Below are 21,812 nucleotides of genomic sequence, written 5' to 3' on the forward strand. Positions count from 1 at the left end.
ATTGCAGCTCTCTCCCAAGGACAAGAGATGAGTTCATGGGACATGGCCAAGGGCATATTTAAGTAATAGATAACACCCTATATTAGACTCCCTTAGGCTCTCCAAGGCCAACCAGAAGCTCTCTAATCTTAGAGCACATTCCTTCCCAGAAGGTCTCTGAGTCTCTCACTGAAATACACTTTGGTTTATTAGGCCAATATTGGTATATCAATTAGCTTGTGCTAGTTTAGGCTGCAGGACTATGCAAATCTCAGTGGCTTGCAACAACAAGAATTTTCATATTTTCAATATTATATCTGTAAAATAAACATGATGGTTCCATATGTAAATTTATTCAAGATTCATAACCCACCCTTTAATATGATGGTTTCTCCATTCCACAGTTCTTTATTTAGATTCATCTCTTGATCAATTGGATTCCATGACTGGATAGTTTCTCAAGAAACACTTAGGGGTGTCAAGTCTTGGCATATTTTTATCTTTGGGAATGACTATTGCCTTTAGACTTGAGTGACACTTTGCCTGAGTGAGAGCTTGCTATGTTCCACGTCTCTCAGAACTCGGTAGACAATACTCCACTAACTTTGGCTACTGAATATTACTAGGGATGAGCCTCAGGCCAGTTGATACTGTTTTCTCCCTTGTGAGTGATGCTTTTTCTGCATGGATGCCCATATGATTCTTTCTTTAGCTTTCATAATTACTTGACTGGGATGTGTTCTTTCCAGAACATAATGTGTCCTTTGGAACTTTACATTCAGGTCTCCCTTTATTGGGCAGTTTTCTTTTCTTTTTTATTTTTTTTTTTTCTACTCCATCTATTTGGTCTATTGACTCTAATTGGCTCTTCTATTGAAACAACAATTACATAGATGCTGGAGTGCTTTAATCTGTCTTGAACACCACCTATTTTTTCTATCTGCTCTCCAATACATTTTATAAGATTTTTCTCATACTTCTCTATTACGCATCTTACTGTGCTTAAAAAAACCTGCTCTATTTTTCTGATTACCAATAAGGTTTCTGTCTTCCCAACACATGTATGATTACCCTATATTTCTATTTTTTTATCTTTGTCAGTTCACTTTTTATCTCTCTACATTGTCTTAATGTTTCTTCTTCAACCTTTTCTCCCTCCTCTGAGCTCTTCCATTGTCCCTTGGAGAGTTCATATTCTCATTAATCTCTTTGTGATCATGGACAGACTATTTTTCCAAAATGTTCCTCTGTTTCCTGAAGTAATTGCTTTTCTGGTATGAGTTCTTCATCAGCTCCTTAGTTGTTATATTTTTTTTCTCCTTTCTGTATTGTAACAGGGTTCTTAATGATTCCTTTCTGTTTATTACTCATCTTTGGGGAAAGTTTTACGCCAGCCAGCATTTTTCTTGTGAATTGTGTTGTGAAGATATGGAAGAGTGCTCCAGGACAGCTGACGGCTAGAATTTAGGCATGACTCTAAGACCACATCCTCACCAAAAGCACCATATTCTCTGTCTAGGGTCACAATATCCCTATTTCCCGTGACCCTCAGGTTTCCTCATCCCACTTTAAGATGCGCAAGAAATCTTTTGGCAGTTCGCTCTTCCTTGAATGTCCTTCCTACTGTTTTTCCACTTTCTAGAAATAATTTTCAAAATGAATTGTACTTAAGTAACATGTTCTCAGTGTAGAAAATTCAAAAATTCATACAGGACAAAAAGAAAAAAAAATCACCCATGATCTCACTATCCAGAATTTAATACACAAACCAGGGGTTTACAAGGCTCCATTTCAGATAGTCCTCCTCAAAAACAATTCTTGTCGTGTTAGTCTTTGCCAGTCTGATAAGTGAACCTTATCTTTTTCTATTTGGGATTTATTTGATTGGTATTAAAGTTTTCATATGTTTATCAGTCATTGTATTGCTACTTTGTGAATCTTTATCTTCTTGTCTTTCTCTGATTTTCTCTTAAAATGTCCATGTTTTTCTTAGTAATCTTTGCAGGCTCTTTGTATTGTAAGGATTTTGCTATATGTGATACAAATATTTACCTAGTGTATCGTTTGCTTTATAATTATGTGAGTACCAGACACCTTGTGAGATACAAAAGAATCATCAGTGAACAAAATAAGATTTAAAAACCATGCCCTCGGTGGCTCAGTCAGTTAAGCGTCCAACTCTTTATTTTGGCTCAAGTTATGATCTCATGATTCATGAGATGGAGTCTCACATCAGATTCTATGTTGATAGTAGAGAACCTTTTTGGGATTCTCTCTCTCCCTCTCTCTCTGCCCCTCCCCTGCTTGCTTGCTCTTGCTCTCTCTCATCTTCTCTCTCAAAATAAATAAATAAGCATTAAAAAAAAAATGCCTTCATGGAGCTTATACTCCTAAGCAGGAGTCCATGAGCTTTTCCTATAAAAGGACCGGATACTAAATACTTTCCACCACAGACCAATTCAATGTAGATACTTACGTAAAAGAGACAAAACTTGTTCCTCTCCACCCTACTCCGGTTTCTGAGCGCTAAGCACAATTTGTGCTGGTGGTTGTCTACTGTAGACATTCTTGGGAACAGGAGCAATCATCCCCAGGAAGGGGGGGGGGTGGTGGCAGGCAGGAGGGGGAGCAGTGGCAACGGTCAGCTTCACTCTCTGCCCCAGTGACAGCCACACCTGATGAAAACTGACTTTGCTCTTCTAGGACATCCTGGCCATCTAGGCTAGAGCAGCTGGTTAGTGGGGTGGCCACCTGCCTCGTCACTGTCTCCCAGATGGAGATTCCACCGCTGGGTGCTGAGCGTTGCCAAAAGCATGTAGGTGACAGCCAGTGGGTCCTGGGAGGCTGGGAGGTGGGACAGAGGAAGCAGACACTGAGAGCTGAGGAGAAAACAGAGGTGCAGGAGGGTGTTCCAGCCAGACCTCTATAGTTTATTGCACTAACTAGTACACACACAGGCTGTGGGCTGGATTTGACCCACGTGCTGCAGTTCGCCTACCCCTGCTCTAGAAGAGTAACACATACAATACATACATACATGCATGCATGCATACATACATACATATATAAAATGTCAGATTATTGAGGTGCTACAGGAAAAAAAAATATATATATATAAAACAAGAAACAGAGACAAAAAATGCTGGTAGCTAGATAAGAATTGTAACTCTAAACAAGAAAAACCTCACTGAGAAAGGGCCATCGTAGCAAGACTTGAAGGAAGTGAGGGAGCCAAGCCATTCAGATGTCTTAGGAAAGAGGTTCTGGTCAGGAGGAAGCAGCATGTGCAAAGGCCCTGAGGCAAAAGCACGCCTGATGTGTTCGAGAATAGCGAAAAGGTCAGCTCACTTGGAATGGAGTAAACAAGGAAGGAAGGAGAAGATTGTAGATGAGGACAGAGAGGTAATGGGGCGGATCACGTAGGGCAGGAGTTCTCCACTCTGTCCATGACTTAGGACCCCCGGGAGCCTTCCTCCACTCCAAGAGATTGCCATTTAATTGGCCCAGTTCCAGGCATCTCTACTTCTTTTAAAGTTTCCAGATGATTCTAATGTGAAGCCAGAGTGAAGAACCAATGATGTTGAGCTATGGAAGCTGTTATAAGGACATGGGCTTCTTTTCCAAGATATATGAAAGAATGGGATGGGGTAGGGGTGATCCTGATGGAGAACTGGTGTGATCTGACTAAGCTGTGGAGGGAGAGAGACGTTTGGGATTCATAGTGGGTATCTAAGTGAAGATGTTGAACGGGCAGTTGAGCACACTAGTCTGGGATCCAGAAGAGAAGTTCAGGCTGGGTACATAATTTTGCTAATCATCAGAACACAGATGGTCCTTAACGCCATAATAGTGAATGAGATAACAAAGAAAAGAACTGTGGATAGAGAGAAGAAATCCAAGGAATGAGCCTTGAGACCTCTCAACATTTTATTTATGATGATTTCCTAGAGAAGGTCCTAAATTTGTATACAGTTAAAATCTATGGGGTTTGTCTTTGATGTTATATTTAAAAGTTCTTTCTCACCCAAAGATTATATAGCTATTCATCTATGGTTCTTTCATGATTTAATTTTTTTATATTTAATTATCCCCAAATCTTTCTTCCTCCACATCTCCCAATCAAAGAAACGAGAATTCCTTAGAGAAATGGCTGATTCCAAGTCTGCAACAGAGAAAGTACAAAATGATCCTGGGACATTTTATTGTGCCAGAAAGCAAAGAAGTACTCAAAAACTGATAGGAACAGGTCAAAGGGCACAGGACCCACTGGCCAAATGGGAACAATCTGAGCATCAAAATGAATAATGACAGTAATGGATGGTGGCCCAGTGAATAACATAAAATCCATGAGTCCACACTGACAGGAAAGAAGGAGAAAGAGGGAAGAAGGCAGAGAGAAGAGGGGAGGGAGGAAGAGAGGGAGAGAAAGCTCTTGCCAGATGATAAACACAGAAAGAATGGTAGAGTTAGAAAATTACCATCTTGCAGCAACCCTAGTAATAATTAATTTAGGTAAAAATAAGTGACAGATATTTACACAGCCTTGAAGTATCCAACCCCCTACAAATTTTGTATTAATCATACACACACACAGAGTAACTTCACAGTGGAGAAATCTGTTAAACACTACTTAACCAAGTGGTGGTTCAAAGTTGACATCATCCAAGATGGAAAAAACCTACACCCTGTACCTCCCAAAGTGATGCACTGAGGACACAACGTGTCCTACAAAATGCGTAACCTGATTCTAGTTATGAAGTACCAGATATACACAAATGCAGGGAGAGTCTTCGAAACTACTGCCCTGTATATTTAAAAAAATACCAGTAACATGAAAAACAAAGGGACACTAAGGGATTGTGCCAGATTAAAGGGAACTAAAGACATAACAATTAAATGTGGTGAATGAACCTACATTGAATCCTAGATGGATTGAATCCAAGGGGAATGCCTATAAAGGTTATTTAGTGAGAAACCTGGCAAAATTTGAAGAGGGGCTAAGCATTAGATTAAGAGTATTATATCAACGTTAAATATTTTAATTGGAACATTGTATGGTGGTTACAGAAGAGAATGGCCTTGTTCTTTAGAAAATCTCACTGAAGTATTTAAGGATAAAGGGTACATGTTGCTTGAAACTCATTCTCAATTGTTACAGAAGAAACAAAACAAAACAAAACTATAGTTTCTACAGTTAGGATAGCAGAAAAAGCCAGATTTGAATGCATATACAATAGACAGGTAGGTAGGTAGATAGATAGATAGATAGATAGATAGACAGATAATACACACATATCTATAATAAGCCATTGTACAATGTTAGTTGTTGGTGAATCATTACAAAGGATATGATGAAATTTATTGTATTATTCATACAACTTTTCTGAAAATTTGAAATCTTTTCATAACAAAAAGTCAAAAATAAAAATATGTATGTAATTAGAAACTGAGATTTGCTTTTCTGTGCATTTTGAGGAAGGAATCTAACTTAGCCATTACTTATTGACTGCTCTATGAAATACCTCCATAATCAAGAATAAATTCCCACATACACTTGGATCCCTTCCTGCCTTCCTAGTCTGTCTTGTGAATCCATCTGTTTTTATGTACCAGTGAATCTGTTTTAATTGTTGGAGTCTTTAATTATGTTTAATATCTAGTAGGGCAAGTTCATCCACCTGCTTTTCTTCATAATTTTCCTTTACACACTTCTAGTCTTCCAGAGAAATTTGCAATAATTTTGTCAAGGTTTCCTAAAGAAAACAAATCTCATTGAAATTTTGATTGGAATTTGTTCATGTATGGATTATTTGGAACAACCGAAAACTTGTATTTTGATTCTTCTTAGAAGAGTGTTTGTCTCTCCTTTTGTTTGTCCCATCTTGATTTCCTCTGTAAAGACTTTAGGTTTTCTTTTTTTTTTTTTTTTTAAGACTTTAGGTTTTCTTTTTTTTTTTTTATTTAAAAAAATTTTTTTTAACGTTTATTTATTTTTGAGACAGAGAGAGACACAGCATGAACGGGGGAGGGATAGAGAGGGAGACACAGAGTCGGAAGCAAGCTCCAGGCTCTGAGCCATCAGCCCAGAGCCCGACGCGGGGCTTGAACTTGCGGACCACGAGATCGTGACCTGAGCTGAAGTCGGACGCTTAACCGACTGAGCCACCCAGGCGCCCCAAGACTTTAGGTTTTCTATACGTAAACCTTTCCCATTTCTTGTTAATTCCCATGAATTTTGTTGCTGTTGTGAATGTAATATAGTTCCATGATGTGTTCTAATGACCTGCTCATTATTGTAGGAAAGATATTGGTTTTTATATCTGTATCTCTATAGTTTGTGACTGCTACCCTACTAAACTCATTTGTTAGCTCCATGACTTTTTCAACTGACTTTGCCATATTCAAATTACAAAAAACAAAAAAACAAAAAACAAAACCAACAAAAAAAACCCCAAACCATATCCCCTGAAAACGATGATGATATTTGCTCCTTGGGAATATTTATGACCCTGATTTTATCTTTTTGTTTAATTTCATTGCTAGAACTTCTGGAACATTGCAAGTAATAGTGGATAGATAGAGGCATCCTTATCTTGTTCCTGACCTTAATTGGGATGTCACTAATGTTTTCACAGTTAATTGTGATGTTGTTTTGGTTTGAAAGAGATAACCTTTGTAATATTAAAGGAGTGTTCTTCAATTCCTGCTTTATTTACAAAAACATCACCTGGAATGAATGCTAATATCTTGGAATTTTTCTAAAATTCTCACCTATTGAGTTTTGACAATGTGCCAAGCTCTGTACCAAGAGTTCTGTATGTCCACACATGACCTTGACTTGAGACATTATTTTCCCAATGTGGAGGTAGAGAAAATGCCTAAAAGTCCACAGTAAAGATGTGAAAAGGGTAGGATTTGTACTCAGGCTTTCTGCCTTCCAAACCTAAGCTCTTAAAACAGTGATAATGCGGTTTTTCACCTTGATCTATTAATGTCATTAATTGCACTAAGCGATTTCCTGATATTGAACAACATTTGCATTGCTGGCATCAGCCCTGCTTATGTATCGCCTATTGTTATTTCACACATATGGCTGCATTCAATATTTCTAATATTTTCTAATATGTATTGGTGAATTGGGTTTCAGTTCCTCTTCTGCGTGGCTGTCTCATCGGCTTCCGTGTCATTGGGGCAGCACTGGCTCAGTACAATGACTTGGGAAGCAGCCCATCTATCTCCGTGCACTGACCCTATTTACACAGCACAGAGATGATTCGTTCCCTGAAGGCCTGGAAGAATTCGCCTCTGAAATGGTCTAGGCTTAATACTTTTTTCGACAGTTTTTTTTTCAGTTCCATCTGGGATTATTAATCGAATTCAGGTTTTCTACTGCTTCTTGAGTCAAATTTGGTAGTGTGTATTTTCCCAGAAAACTATCCACTTCATTGAGATATTCAAGTTTCTTAGCATAAAGTTATAAAGCCTATTTCTTTATATTTTTCGTTAACTCCCTATCATTTCTCATTTCTGTACCCTCATATTTCCTTTTTTTTTTTTTTTTGATTAAGCTTGCCAATGGTTTCTTGAAGTCATTGGTCTGTTTAAAGAGCCAGACTCTGGCTGTATTTATCAATTTACATTTCCTATTTTCTAATCCATTAATTTCTGGGGTTTTTCATTATTAGCTTCTCCTTGTTTCCTTGGGTTATGTTGGTGGTGATGATGGTGGTTTGTTTCTGGCATCAGAAAATAAATGCCTGGCTCATTTATTTTTCTGTGTTGTTATCATTAGCATTCTGTTCCGTGCAGCCTGTTATTGAAGTTTGCACTCCTTCTCAGACCCAAGAATGACTTCGAAAAGTGATTTTTAATTTCCCCAGTGGCTCCGTGTTGTTATTCTTTGCTTGTCCTTTGGTTTTTAATTTCTAGTTTTCTTGAATTCTGGTCAGAGAATGTGACCTGTACAGTTTGTACATTTAGAGGCTATTGATAATGTCTTTGTGACCTGGCATAAGAATAATTTTTAAAACGATTCTCAGCAGTGATTGAAACGCATTTCTATCCTCTCTAGAATTCTCTGAGGTGACCCTTGCAAGCTGGAAAGATGGAAGGCAGCCTGACTTTAAACTGTCCCCATGGCCGGTCAAATCCAGCTTTCTCAACACCAGAGGGAGGAAAAGAGACTGAGGTTGGGGCCCACAGATGGCAAAGGCACAGAAGGGAGTGGAAAGACCACCCCACCCCATCCTCCTGTCCATCCTGAGGCAAGACCTGAGGGTGGCATGGAAGTTCTCCCTTGGGACACCTGTGGCAGACAGTGGAAGGGGGCACGGGGACCCCCTCAGGAGCATTGTTTCCTGGCTTATTAAACAGGAAAAGGCAAAGGGGCCAAGTAGCACCTCACGGTGGCATCTGAACCAGCCAGAACTGCTGTTCTGCTCTTCACTGGCCCTGCTCTCCCAGGTGTGGCATTAGAGCTGGGAGAGGAGGGGGGAGTCATTCGGTCCTGACACAAACTCAGAGAGAAGAAAACCTAGTTATTGTTGGCTCCGTTTGCTTTGAAAAAGACAAAGTGCAGGAACACAGTTCCGGAAATCAAAGCGTGCGCGTGTGTGGCCAGTAGGGAGGAACTCTCTCATCAGTCTCAGAGCCGCACATCCCAGCCTGTTCCAAACTGTGGCCCACACGCCCCCAGTCGTCCCCTCATCCACGCCTTTCTGGGGCCAGCCACTTGCCCTTTCCCAGCACTCCAAGTCCCCTCCCCACCTCTCTCTCTTTCTGTCCTTCCTCCACGGCCCCTCCTCTGTCTTCTCCAGGACTAGGTTACACAGAAAGGTCTAGTCCCTTTGGTGAAGGTCCCTTTCCAGACTGAGCTCTGGGCCTTCCTTCTGCAGACGCATGCTGGCGCGGGCTCACAGGATGGCCTCAGAGGCTCTTTACCTCTGTCTCCCTTGTTGTCCCTTCAAACTTTGTTCAGCGAGAGACATTATTCAGTCCCCAACCCTTAGGCTGAAAATTGGAAAGGTGTTTTTTCTCTCTCTCATTTTCAGATCATGATCTCACAGTTCATGGGATCGAGCCCTGAGTCAGGCTCCTTGCTGACAGCACAGAACTTGCTTGGGATTCTCTCTCTCTTTCTCTCTCTCTGCCCCTCCCATGCGCGCGCTCTCTCTCTCTCTCAAAATAAATAAACTTAAAAAAAAAGAAAGGGGCGCCTGGGTGGCTCAGTCGGTTAAGCGTCCGACTTCAGCTCAGGTCATGATCTCTCGGTCCGTGAGTTTGAGCCCCACGTCGGGCTCTGGGCTGATGGCTCGGAGCCTGGAGCCTGTTTCCAATTCTGTGTCTCCCTCTCTCTCTGCCTCTCCCCCGTTCATGCTCTCTCTCTGTCCCAAAAATAAATAAACGTTGAAAAAAAAATTTTTTTTTTTAATTTTTTTAAAGTGGTATAAAAAAAAGAAAGAAAGAAAGCGTTCAAGCCTGTGTAGTAATAAAATCCTCAAACCTGATTTTGATTTTCTCTCCTACCTCGGCATGGGCAGCCACCTACCCTGAGGAGGGGGGTTCCATAGGGAGGAGTAGGTGGGGGGCACCCGGCATGAGTCTTTTTCTGTCATTGCCTGGCACTTCTCTACCTCCACCAGTCAATAGCTGTGGCATCTGCCCCTCCAGGGAGAGAGAAAAGAAGTACAAGGTGGGTTCTCAGCTGACAGGTACTGCGGTAAGATGGCTTTATGCTCCGTGATTTAAAGATGACTGTCTTAGGGTGCATTTTCATGGAGCCTTCAGAGGCCACACAGGGAACATGTGGCTGTCCTTGCTGTAAATGGAGTGACGCATTTTCTGCCATGGCCCCTTCCCAATTTCCCGGTCTCTGGCAGGATCCTCTTGAGAAAAAAAAAAAAAAAAAAAAAAAAAATTGACAGACCTGGGTATCTGGGTTTTATTTTATTTTTTTATATTAAATATAATTTATTGTCAGATTGGTTTCCATACAACACCAGTGCTCATCCCAATAGGTTGAGCAAAATTTTTTCACAGCTCTAGTCCAGTTGATGAATTCTCATTCTCTGGCCCATGAGAAACAGGTGCCCCCAGGCCAGGCCTTTTTCGGTAGAAAAAAGCAACCAGTCTCCCTCTGCCCTGCTACCTCCCCTGGCAACCACAGCCTCTTCTCAGGCAGGCATCGGACCCCGGTCCACCGCATACCTCAGTGCGGGCCACGCAGACCAAGCTTGCTCAGGGGCCTGCTCAGTGGCCATGAGGTAAGGGGAGACCAAAGCTCACGCATACATTCTCCAAAGGGACCCTCCCTCTCAAGTCCTCTCTACGCCCACAGCCTGGCCCTCTCACAGTGGTTTATGCCCTTGATCTGGATAAAGGGCCCAAGAGTCACAGAACTAGTTTTTTACTAAGCCTTTTGCGACTTCCACACATGGCCTCAAACAGTGGTTCACAACCTGGGCGCACACTGAAGTCACTTGAGGTGTTTTAAAAGGGTAATAAGAGGGCCCCAGTCCCCAGGTTCTCATTCATTGGCCTGGGGTGTGGCATGGGCATTGGGATTTTTAAACATTTCCGAGATGATTCCAGTGAGCAACCAACGCTGAGAACCCGTGTCTTAGCCCAGGACTTCTCAAACTTAAATGTGGTTATGAGCTGCCTGTGGTATCATAAAGCTGCATTTTCCCACTCACCAGGCCTGGCATGGGGTCAAGAGTCTATATTTCTCTCTCTCTTTTTTTTTTTTTTTTTTTGACGTTTATTTATTTTGAGAGAGAAAGAGAGAGTGCGGGAAGGGGCAGAAAGAGAGAAGGAGAGAGAGAATCTCAAGCAGGCTCTGTGCTGATGTGAGGGCTTTATCTCTCCCGCTGCGAGATCATGACCTGAGCCGAAATCAAGAGTTGGATGCTTAACCGACTGAGCCGCCCAGGCGCCCTGAGAGTCCACGTTTCTAACAAACTCATAAGTAATGTCGATGCATCTGAACCAAGGACCATTTTGAGCGTCAAAGAGCTAGAACATCTACGTGACTTGGTGAAACTCTGCTTTTTGGGTTTTTTTAGCAGACATTATTTTGCAGAGAATTTGGGGTTCACCGTAAAGTTGAGCGGAAGGTACAAAGATTCCTCCTCTGTCCCCTGCCCCCACACATGCACAGCCTCCCCCGTTATCAGTGTTCCCCACCATCTGTTCAAGTTTACCTTAGGGTTCCCTCTGGGTGGTGTTTGCTCTACGGGCACTGACAAACATATAACCACACGTACCCACTGCTACACAAGCCCACAGAGTAACTTCACTGCTCTGTCACTCCTCTATGCTCCACCGACCCCTCCCTCCCTACCCGAGGGTCACCTCACAACCACTGAAAACTGACTTCTAACATCTTCTTGTATATTTCTTGTTTTAAAACCCTAAGAAAGCATCTTCCTAAAAAAGAAGGCAGCAATGGCTCTTCGGCAGAGTTTCCTCAGCACTATTACTTGGGGACAGGTCGTCTCTGCTGTGGGGACTGTCTTGCATGCTGCAGGATATTTAACACCACACCAGCTTCTTCTACCCGCCAGCTGCCAGCAGTGAACCCTCCACCAGGTTGTGACAACCAAAACTGTGTCTAGACATTATCAGACGGGGCCCAAACCACTCCCAATCCAGAACCACAGATTTACAGCAACGCAAAGAACTTGCTGAAGTTTAAAAACGCTTATATTTAAAATTTTAAATTTAAAATTTCATTCATGTATGCATTATACTTTCTCTTCATCTTTTTTTTATTAATGTTTGTTTTGAAGAGACAGAGAGAGACAGAGCACGAGCAGGGGAGGGACAGAGAGAGAGAGGGAGACACAGAATCTGAAGCAGGCTCCAGGCTCTGTGCTGTTGGCATGGAGCCCAACGTAGGGCTCGAACCCGTGGACCAAGAGATCATGATCTGAGCCAAAGTTAGATGCTTAACCGACTGAGCCGTGCAGGCTCCTCCCATTATACATACTCTTTTTTTTTTTTTTTCAACGTTTATTTATTTTTGGGACAGAGAGAGACAGAGCATGAACGGGGGAGGGGCAGAGAGAGAGGGAGACACAGAATCGGAAACAGGCTCCAGGCTCTGAGCCATCAGCCCAGAGCCTGACGCGGGGCTTGAACTCCCGGACCGCGAGATCGTGACCTGGCTGAAGTCGGACGCTTAACCGACTGAGCCACCCAGGCGCCCCCCATTATACATACTCTTGAGCCAATACTATTGTGTGCCAAACAGAGTGTTAGTAGTGAGGATACAAAGATGAACAAACTGAATGTTTATATAGTAACATCAAGTAGTGAGAATGATGTGCAAACAAATAAATTTAAAAAATGAATAAAGCAGGATGAGGGAATACTGATGGCCCAGATGAGGCAGGGGGAGGGAGACCAGCTAGCAGGGAAAATCCCCTCAGGAAGAGGCAAGGAAGGCCTCCTTGAGGAGGTGACTTTTGAGCTTTCCAGAAAATGCAGTGAGGATGGGTCAAGTAAACACGGGTGAGGGCAGAAGCCAGGTTGTTCCAGGCTAAGGAAAAAGTCGGTGCAAAGGCCTGGAGGTGAGAGTGTGATTTAATCCCAAAACAAAATCTTAGGCTGGGCTGAGGATGAAGTGTTCGTGCTCCTTTCTTCCCCAGCAGACTTCGAAGGGAACAGGGTCTCAGCAGGTGGTTCTGCCCTGTTCAGGTGAAACCTCAGGAGTCTCCACTTCTCTATAACTTTTTTAAGAATCCTTGATTTGTCCAAGAGAGAGATTCATATGTTTGAAATCCTCACTAATACCATGGATTTGTGAATTTCTTCTTTTGTCTAGAAGAGTTGTTGTTTTCTGTTTTTTAATGAGATGTTATTTGGTTCATAAAAGTTTATGATGTATCTTTATTGTGGATCGGCATCTTGATCAATATAAAATAACACTCTTACTTGCATTTTCCCTTAAATTCCACTTCGTATACTTCTGATACTGCTCCTTCTGCTTCCTTTCTGTTTGTATTTCCTGAGGATTATAATTTCCCATTCACAGGGCCCCTGGGTGGCTCAGTTGGTTAAGCGTCTGACTCTTGATTTCAGCTCAGGTTATGATTGCACGGTTTATGAGACTGAGCTCTGCATCAGGCTCTGTGCTTGGGATTCTCTCTGCCTCACTCTCTTCTCCACCACTACCGCCCCCCCTGCCCCAACTCACACGTGCACGTGCGTGCGTGCTCTCTCTCCCAAAATAGACATTTTAAAAAAAGAATTTCCCATTCATTTATTTTTCACTCTTCTCTAACACGGTATGTTTCTGATAAACAAAATATACTTTGATTATGCTTATACAATGTAAAAGTTTTCATCTATTAACAGTAGAATTTCATACGCTCATATTTGAATGAAACTTGTATGTTTGGCATTGTTCTTGTAATATTTTCTGCTTTGTTTCGTGTTTCCTTGCTGTTTTCTCTTTCTGAATTTTGTTTAGTTGATCAATTTTTCTTGACTTCCTTTTCTGTGATAATTTGAAAGTTACGTACCTATAGAATAAACCAAAATATTTAAAGCAAAAAAAAACTACCAATTTCCAGAATTGGTATATACTTCACTCCAGTTACATGAGAAATTTAGGGCACTTTTATTTCCTTCTTGGCCTTCCCCTCATCTTAAATTTTTGTTAGGAATAGTTACATATTCAGAACTTACATTTCTTTTCTCCTTAAAGAATTAACCATGTTCCAAAACATAACCATGGAACATAACCATGTTCCAAACAATGATGTAGACATTATTCTTTACTGGCTTAATTACTCATGGTTGTTTCTTTTATGCCACTCCTTCCATTTTGGGGTTCTTTATTTTGACTCATTTCTCAGTTGATTGCCGGACCTTTTGGGGCATTGTTTTTCAGGCAGATTACGTGAGTCCTTACATGTCTAAGAATACCTTTCTTTTGACCCATATGTGAATGACATCTTAGCTAAGTACAGAATTCTTTGCAAACACTGCTGCTGAAAATTCTACAGAAGTTGTTTTGCTCTCTTCTAGAATTTAGAGTCACATAAACATGAGTAAAGTTTGGGACAAGTCCATTTTTTTCTCTTTGTGTTTCTACCCTACCTGTATACTGAAAGTATTTTTATTTTATCCTTGGAACTTGAGATTTTATAAAGATAAAAGTATGCATGGGTCCCTTTATTTTAATTTTGCCCCTTAAATCTGAAGGCTCACATCTTTCTTAGCATCAGAGAAATTTTACCTCTATCATTTCTTTGATTATAGAAGTAGTAGATTACAGAAAATAACTAACAAAATCTTTAACTAGAAACTTTCCTTTTGAATTATTTTTGTTTCGTTCGATTGAAATATAATTGACATGCAGCACTGTATAAGTTTAAAGTGTGCAGCGTAATGACTTGATCTGGATATTGTGTGAAATGGTTACCACAGTAAGTTTAGTTAAAACCCGTCACCTCCTATCGTTACAAGAAAAGACAGAAAGAGAGAGAGAAAAAAGGTTGTTTTCCTTGTGATGAGAACTTTTAAGATCTACTCTCTTTGCAACTCTTCAGTATAACATACAGCAGTGCTAACTATAATCACCATGTTGCACATTACGTCCCCAGCACTTATTTATAACTGGATGTTTGTACTTTTTTACTGCCTTCATCCAATCCCCCCTCTCCCACCCCGACCTCTGGTAACCATAACTCTGACCTCTTTTTCTATGAGTTTGTTCTTAAGATTCTACCTGTAAGTGAGATCATGCAGCATTTCTGTGTCTTAACTAGAAACTTTAAATGATTATACAAAATCTCCACTAGTGGTTGGCTCGTAATAGGCTCAATAAATATATATTGAACGAATAACAAATGAATGAATAAATGCATTTTTTTTAAATTCTAACGTCTATTATTGAGAGACAGAGAAAGACAGAACATTAGCAGGGGAGGAGCAGAGAGCAGGGGAGACACAGAATCTGAAGGAGGCTCCAGGCTCTGAGCTGTCAGCACAGAGCCTGACACAGGGCTCAAACTCACAAACCAAGAGATCGTGACCTGAGCCAAAGTTGGACGCTTAACCAACTGAGCCATCCAGGCGCCCCATATAAATGCATCTTTTTTTCTCCAGTTTGGTTGTCTTCATCCTCCTCGTAAACAAAGGTTGTGTCACCTGGATTCTCTATGTCCCTTACGTTTGCTCTCTTCTCTGTAGTGTTTTCCTAGTACGTATCTAGTAGAAATTTTCAAGCTGGTTTTCTAATACTGTTTGGTTTCATGCTATTCATGGTTTATACTTTTTTAATTTTGTAATCGTGATTTTTCATTTAAAGGAATTTTTGTAACAGATGATTCTTTTCTTGTAGATGCAATTAAACAAAGAAAGATACAGTATTTCATTTTGTTTTGTTTTATTTTCTCTTGTTTCTTGCAGTAACTCTGAGGGCACCTGGCTGTCTCAGTTGGTAGATTATATGACTCTTGATCTCAGGGTCGTGAGTTCAAACCCCACATTGGGCTGTTTCTCGCAGTAACTCTGTTCCACAGTGGAACATCTGTCCAGTTTCCTTGGGGTAGCTGTCCTTGGGTAGCTAGCCTCCAAAATGTCCCCCCAAAAGCCCCACCTCTTGCTACCCCTGCCCTTCTGGGTTCTCCCACAGTGAGCCAGAGACAACCTGTGAGACCAACGCAGCCTCACAACTGTGCAGACGTGATGGCATATGACTTTTGAGGCTAGATTATAAAAGGCACCATGGCTTTCTCCTTGTGCTGTGGGATCTCTCACTCTGGGGGAAGTCCAGCATTATGTCCCAAGGATGTTCAAGCAGCTGTGTGGAAGGGTCCACCTGGGGAAGAAATAAGGGGTCCTGCCAACAGCCAGTGCCAACTTTCCAGCTGCGTGAGTGAACCACCTTGGAAACAGATGGTCCCAACCTGTCAAGCTTTCAGATGACAGCAGCCCTACCATTCATCTCCTACTAAATTCCTGAGCCACACAAACTGTGAGAGATTGTAAGTGCTTATTATTGTCTTAGGCCACTAAGTTTTGGGGCAACTTGTTAGGCGGCAAGAGAAAACTGGTACAGTCCCTTTCTTTCGAACTATTTGCCCATTCCAATAAATGTTACTTTTCCCTCTGTTTACCTAGTACAGTAAAACCTGGGATGGTGGGTAAGTTGTTCTGTGAGTGTTCCACAAGGCGAACAAACATTTCTAATAAATTTTAACTTGATAAACGAGCGATGTCTTGCAATATGAGTAGTACATGACGCCAGACGTCACGTGATCACAACTGAGCCAGTAGTTCTCTCTCTCTCTCTCACTGCGGGATTGTGAGTGATCGTCTCCCACGCTCAGATGCTCAGTCTCAGGCCGTGGTGTTTGGCAGAAATCAGTGATTTTTCAGAACGTTGGGAGGGACCCACAGCTGGCACTAGTGTATTTTTTGTCACTTCAAAGCACCTGGGGACAGTCCTTTGCTTTTCCATACAAGAGTAAGCTTAGGAATGCTTCGCTTCATTCTAGGTCAGGCTGCCTGCAGATGTAGACCTTTCCTCGGCTGCTTTATTGCCAGTTACATTAAATACAGTATATGACAAAATTTATTAATACTGTACTGTAGTCAACATCCGTGTGAGCATATACATTGGCCCCCAGGCAGAAAAAGATTCCATTCAGCCCATAGACATCAGTGATTCCGTTAGTGATAGTGAAAGTCGTCCTACACAATGACCCTCCTCTCTTTCGTCTCCCTCACACCAGCCACGAAGGTTTTCAAAGGTTAAGTGCAGGTTAATTTGTTTATTTTTCTTTATATTTTGTATGTTACTATTTTGTATTGTATTACAGCTTTGTAATCATTTTATATGAATATTTTGGGGTTGTGGAACAAATCATCTGAGTTTTTATTATTTCTTATGGGAAATTTGCTTTGATACACAAGTGCCTTGGGTCACAAGCATGTTTCCGAGATGAATTATGCTCACAAACCAAGGTTTTACTGTATTGAGATTTAAGACAGGTTCTTCCAGAGAGCATGTGGGTCTCTGTTCAACTCTTTCATCCCTAGGGGTGGAACGAGAGAAAGGCTGACCTGTGCTATAACTTTACTCTCCCTGTGCAGAGGTCTATTCGTTCATGATGAGCACAGAGTTTTCTATGGCTTGGTACGTCTGATTCCAAGTGTTTCCTCCCCGTGTGCAAGGGTTTTCTGTATGGGCGTATCTGAAGGCCTGTTATCTCCCTGAGCCATTAGCCTTACAACAGCCGGAAAGGGTCAGAGCTGCAAATACCCACAAACACAGCAGGCTACGCATTCCAGGCGGGGGCTGGAGGAGGTACACATTCTCACCCACTTCCTGGTCATTTGGGGAAGCTCCTGTCTCACTCCAGGTGCTCACAGTAGAGTCAGCTGTCACACAACCCACCATCACCCCGTGGGGGCAGGCATATGACCTCACTGGCCATCATGCACTCAGGTCCCTGCCCACAGCCAGAGCGTTCCTTGGGATTGTCGTATGAACCCCGAGGGAGAGTTCTCTTTCCCCTAGGATTGCAGGGACTGGGACGGCCCTTGGCCAACCTGCCTCTGACTCACTCAGAATGGAGCCAGACACAGACAACGAGGGACCAAGAGATAAAGTTGGAGAGAGCACCTGGGGGAACCCCGGGAACCAAGGGACCTAAAGCCAGGGCCCCTCCTGATTTGGGCAGCTCCGAGAGCCAGTGGGTCGTGCTTCCTGTTGCCTGTAAGCAAACATCTTACCGTGATACCATGTGCCAACCGGACCTCCGTGCCTCCCCCACGGCAGTCCACCATGCCTCACCTATGGCTCCGACATCCTGAGGCCTGAGGCCCTAGACCAGCCTCTCTGTAGCCCAGAAGCAGAGGCACAGACCCAGGCTGCGGTGTCTCCCACGCCCTGGGCTGGATGGCGCTCGAGCTCGGCTCCAGGGACTCGGCGGGCCCCGAGACCATCTTGGGAGCGCAGATTTCTCTGAACAGTACCTCCACAGCACGTTGACTCAAAAGCTCACTCCTTAGCTTGAAAGGGTGTGAATTAGTTCTCATTCAAATAAAATGTGAAATGGGGCGCCTGGGTGGCTCAGTCGGTTAAGCATCTGACTCTTGACTTCAGCTCAGGCGGTGATCTCATGGTTGGTGGGATCAAGCCCTGCATTGGGCTCCTGGCTGACAGCGCTGACCGAGCAGGGTCTGCTTGGGATTCTCTCTCTCTCCCCCTCTCTCTTCCCTTCCCCTGCTCATGCACTCTCTCTCAACAGAAATGAACTTTAAAAATAAAATACAAAATATAGAATAAAAGAAAATGTGAAATCGGAACTAACGATGGGACTAAATGTTTTTGAACCATGGCCCAAAAATAGCGCGGCATTTCCAGTCTCGCGGAACTGAGGAAGCCAGGGGTCTACATGGTCCTGTGTGGACTGGGAAGAGCTAGAGTGTCATTTTCAGCCAGCAGTGAGGATGGAATTCATTCATCCGGCCACCACGTGTGTCCTGATTCCTGTGAGGCTCGGGAGCAGAAAGAGGCCCACATCAGAGAGCCTTCCAGGCCGTTTGGGGCCCCAGTCCCAGGGATCAGCCTGTCCCAGACAGAAGCCCCTGTGCCCCTTGCTATGGGAGGGGCCGCTCAGGAGAGAGATGCCCGTGTGCTTCCCCAGCCCCCACCCCCTCAGCACCTCAGCGTGTTGTGACAGGGAGGGACGGAGACTGGGGAAACCAGTCAGCCATTCTTAGTGAGTCAGGCCTTTGGCAGGCGGCCCCCAACCCCGGGGGCATCTCTGACTCAGCCTGCTGACTGACAGACAGGGGACTGACAGACAGGAGACAGTGAAAGTGCCGGGAAAGGGCGGCACCGAGGGCAGACTATGCTCCCAGCTTCCCCAGAAAGCCTGTGTTAGGCGCCCCGCTAGGCCCAGCCCTGTGGGGTGCTCCCCGTCCAGCTTCATCTTGCTCCTACCCCTCACCTCCCTCCTCAGCCTGAGAGGCCAAACATATGGGTGAAGGCTGATGGACAGAGAAAGGGACCCCCTTCCCAGTGGTCCCCCAACTCCAGGGAAGACATCAGTCTGGCCTTCAAAGGACAGGCCACTCCGGGGAGGGGAGGGTTGATGCTGAGGGCTGAGCAAAGATCACTTCCTGGCCCTCAACCCTTCCACACCCTGTCATGGGCCCCACCCCACAACCAGTTCCCTAGGTGCTGCTCACCACCAATGTGGGGCCAGCCCTGACCCCCAGGTCGTTTTCTTAAGCATGCGTGCCTCATCGGCTTCCCCCACCCTGTATTAATGCTGCTGGTTTGGCCCCTCAGGACACACCTTATGCTCACTTCTCTAGTTTGAGCCCACACATGCCCTGACTCTTCTTAGGTTCACGTCCCTCCACCCAGCCTCCCAGGTGCAGTTGCCAGCCTGCCACTGCCAGAGAGCCCCCCAGGGTCACCCCCAGCCTCAGGGCCACCCAAAAGCCAGAGAAGGGGCTGCATGGAGTTGCTCCTCCTCCGGCTATGTCGGAGCCCCAGGAAGGGACTGCTTGTCCTTTTGTTCAGCTCCTTCTCTGCCACCTGACAGCAGGGAATGGAGGAGGCCACGCCTGACAGATTGGACACCAGTGCCCCAGGCTCACCGGGCAGGCGTCTCTCCGCTGTCTGTGTGCTGAGCCCAGAGAGACGCAGGATTACTGCAAGCTGCACACAGGGGCCCTCCCCGCCCCTCCTCTTGCCAGGAGAAAACCCCAAGAAACAGCACCTGTTTGAGGATTCCAACTTCTAGCTGTGAGAACCTGGATACGTTACTTAGCACTCTGGGCTTCAGTTTCCTCATCTGTAAAAAGGGGTAAGTGGGGCCTGGGACCCAGACAAAGATGCATAAAGACTAGTCCTATTGCTGACCCAGATGCACAGCACCGATTCCCAATCTCTCTGTACATCCCTGGACCCCTTTGGAAAGCTCTGGAAGCTGTGAACCCTCACCTCCAAGAAGGCATACCACACAAACATTGTAAATACAACACTAGGGGGTGTCAAGACCCCCACAGCCTTCCACGGATCTCAGGTTGGAAACCTGTTCCACAAATGCAGTCTGGTGTCAGGCTCGGGGCTCGGGGTTCAAGCGTCACTGTCCATTCGGGAGCAGTGCCGTCAGTTTGTGCGAGGCAGAAGGAGTTCTCATGTGGCTTCAGTCTCTAGCCTCGCCAGGGCCTGGAGAGGGAGACAGCTCTCCTGGCAGAGTCAGGGGAGGCCTGTGGGGTGCACAGCTCCCCCACACGCCCCCCTACAGCTGGGTTTTCCCACACGCTGCCTCCCTCCCCCCCCTCCCACAGCATCTGGCACCTCCTGGCGGTGTAGATGTCCTCAGAAGAATGTGGTCCCATGCGAGGCTCCTCACCCCCTTGCATCTCTTGCTTAAGACAAATCTCACGTTCACTTTTGTGTTTAAGTTTTGCACGCATGAAATACAAGGGGTCTACGTAAGCAGTGCATACAAATACATCGATGTGTGGTACAGAAAATGTTTTGTAAACCAGATACTAGCATAACTACTACCTGTGTCATAGAGGTCGAAAGAGAATACTCTGGCCTGGAGGGGACCGACTGGTCCTTGTAATCACCGCCTTGCTCGTCATTATAGTTCTGCATGTACATATGCATCCCTAGCAATAGCCTTGATTTTGCCATTTTGAAACATACAGATATAGATGTACCTCCAGTTTGATGTCTGACTTTGCTCGATCAACTTTTTATTTGGGAGACGGGTCCATCCCGTTTGTGCGCTGCAGTTTGTTGATCTGTGTTGCTTCGTGATTGTACAGGTGGAGCTCCAAAATGACTCCAAGCTTCCTGCCCCTGCTATATCCGCTGCGCGTGGTCCCTTCCCTGTGTGAACGCAATGCTGTTTCATCCTGGCGGTTAGGCTATGTTACATGCAAAGGTGAAAGGATTTTTGCAAATGTAATTAAGGTTCTCCAGATCCACTGACCTTAAATTAACCAAAAGGTGATCCTGGGTGGGCCTGACCTAATCAGAGGTATAGAAGTCAGAGACAGAAGAAGCCAAAGAGATGCCGTCCCGTTGGCCTTGAACAAGCAAGCTGCCACGTGGTCAGAGGGCCATGTGGCAAGAATAGCAGGTGGCTTTTGGGAGCTGAGGGCCTCAGTTCTACAGCTTTGAGGATCTGAATTCTGCCAACAGTGAGCTGGGGAGAGAAACCCAAGCTCCAGATGAAAATGCAGCCTCCTGAGAGCCTGGGTACAGAACTCAGCTAAGTGATGCCTAGGCTCCTGACCCATGCAAACTGTCAGACTCTGACATCCATCTTCAAGGCCCACGTTCAGAGAAGCTCGAGAGTAATCCCAGGATGAAGTAGCCAGTCAGCTCGAGGAGCTCCTGCCAACCCATTTTCCAGAGCGGTTCACCAACTTACGCTCCCCTCACCGTGTGTGAGAATTCCTGTTGCTTCACTGTCTTACCAGCTCTCGTGCGTTCCCACGCTTTTCTCGCCGAGGGCCAGGGGCAGACTGTAGACCCAGGCGCAGTGACCAGGTGGACCCCAGGAGGGAAGGGCCAACACTCTGCCAGCTCCTTGAGACCTCCATCTGGAGTTAGCGCCTCTCCGATGAGGGTCTGCTTGGTGTCTCACCTAAGCCCATGTGCAATACTAATACGATCCTGCTGCTTTGTGGATTAAAAAACTAAGGCAGAGATGCACTCAGTTCTTTGCTCAGTAGGAGAACTGGGCTTGAGGCCCCATCAGACACCAAGGCCATGTCTGCAACAAGAGAATGAGGGGCCTCCTGGTTAGATATCAGGCCCTGACCTGGTACTTGAG

The sequence above is a fragment of the Prionailurus viverrinus genome, chromosome A3 (genome assembly GCF_022837055.1).
Source record: "Prionailurus viverrinus isolate Anna chromosome A3, UM_Priviv_1.0, whole genome shotgun sequence".
NCBI lineage: Eukaryota > Metazoa > Chordata > Mammalia > Carnivora > Felidae > Prionailurus > Prionailurus viverrinus.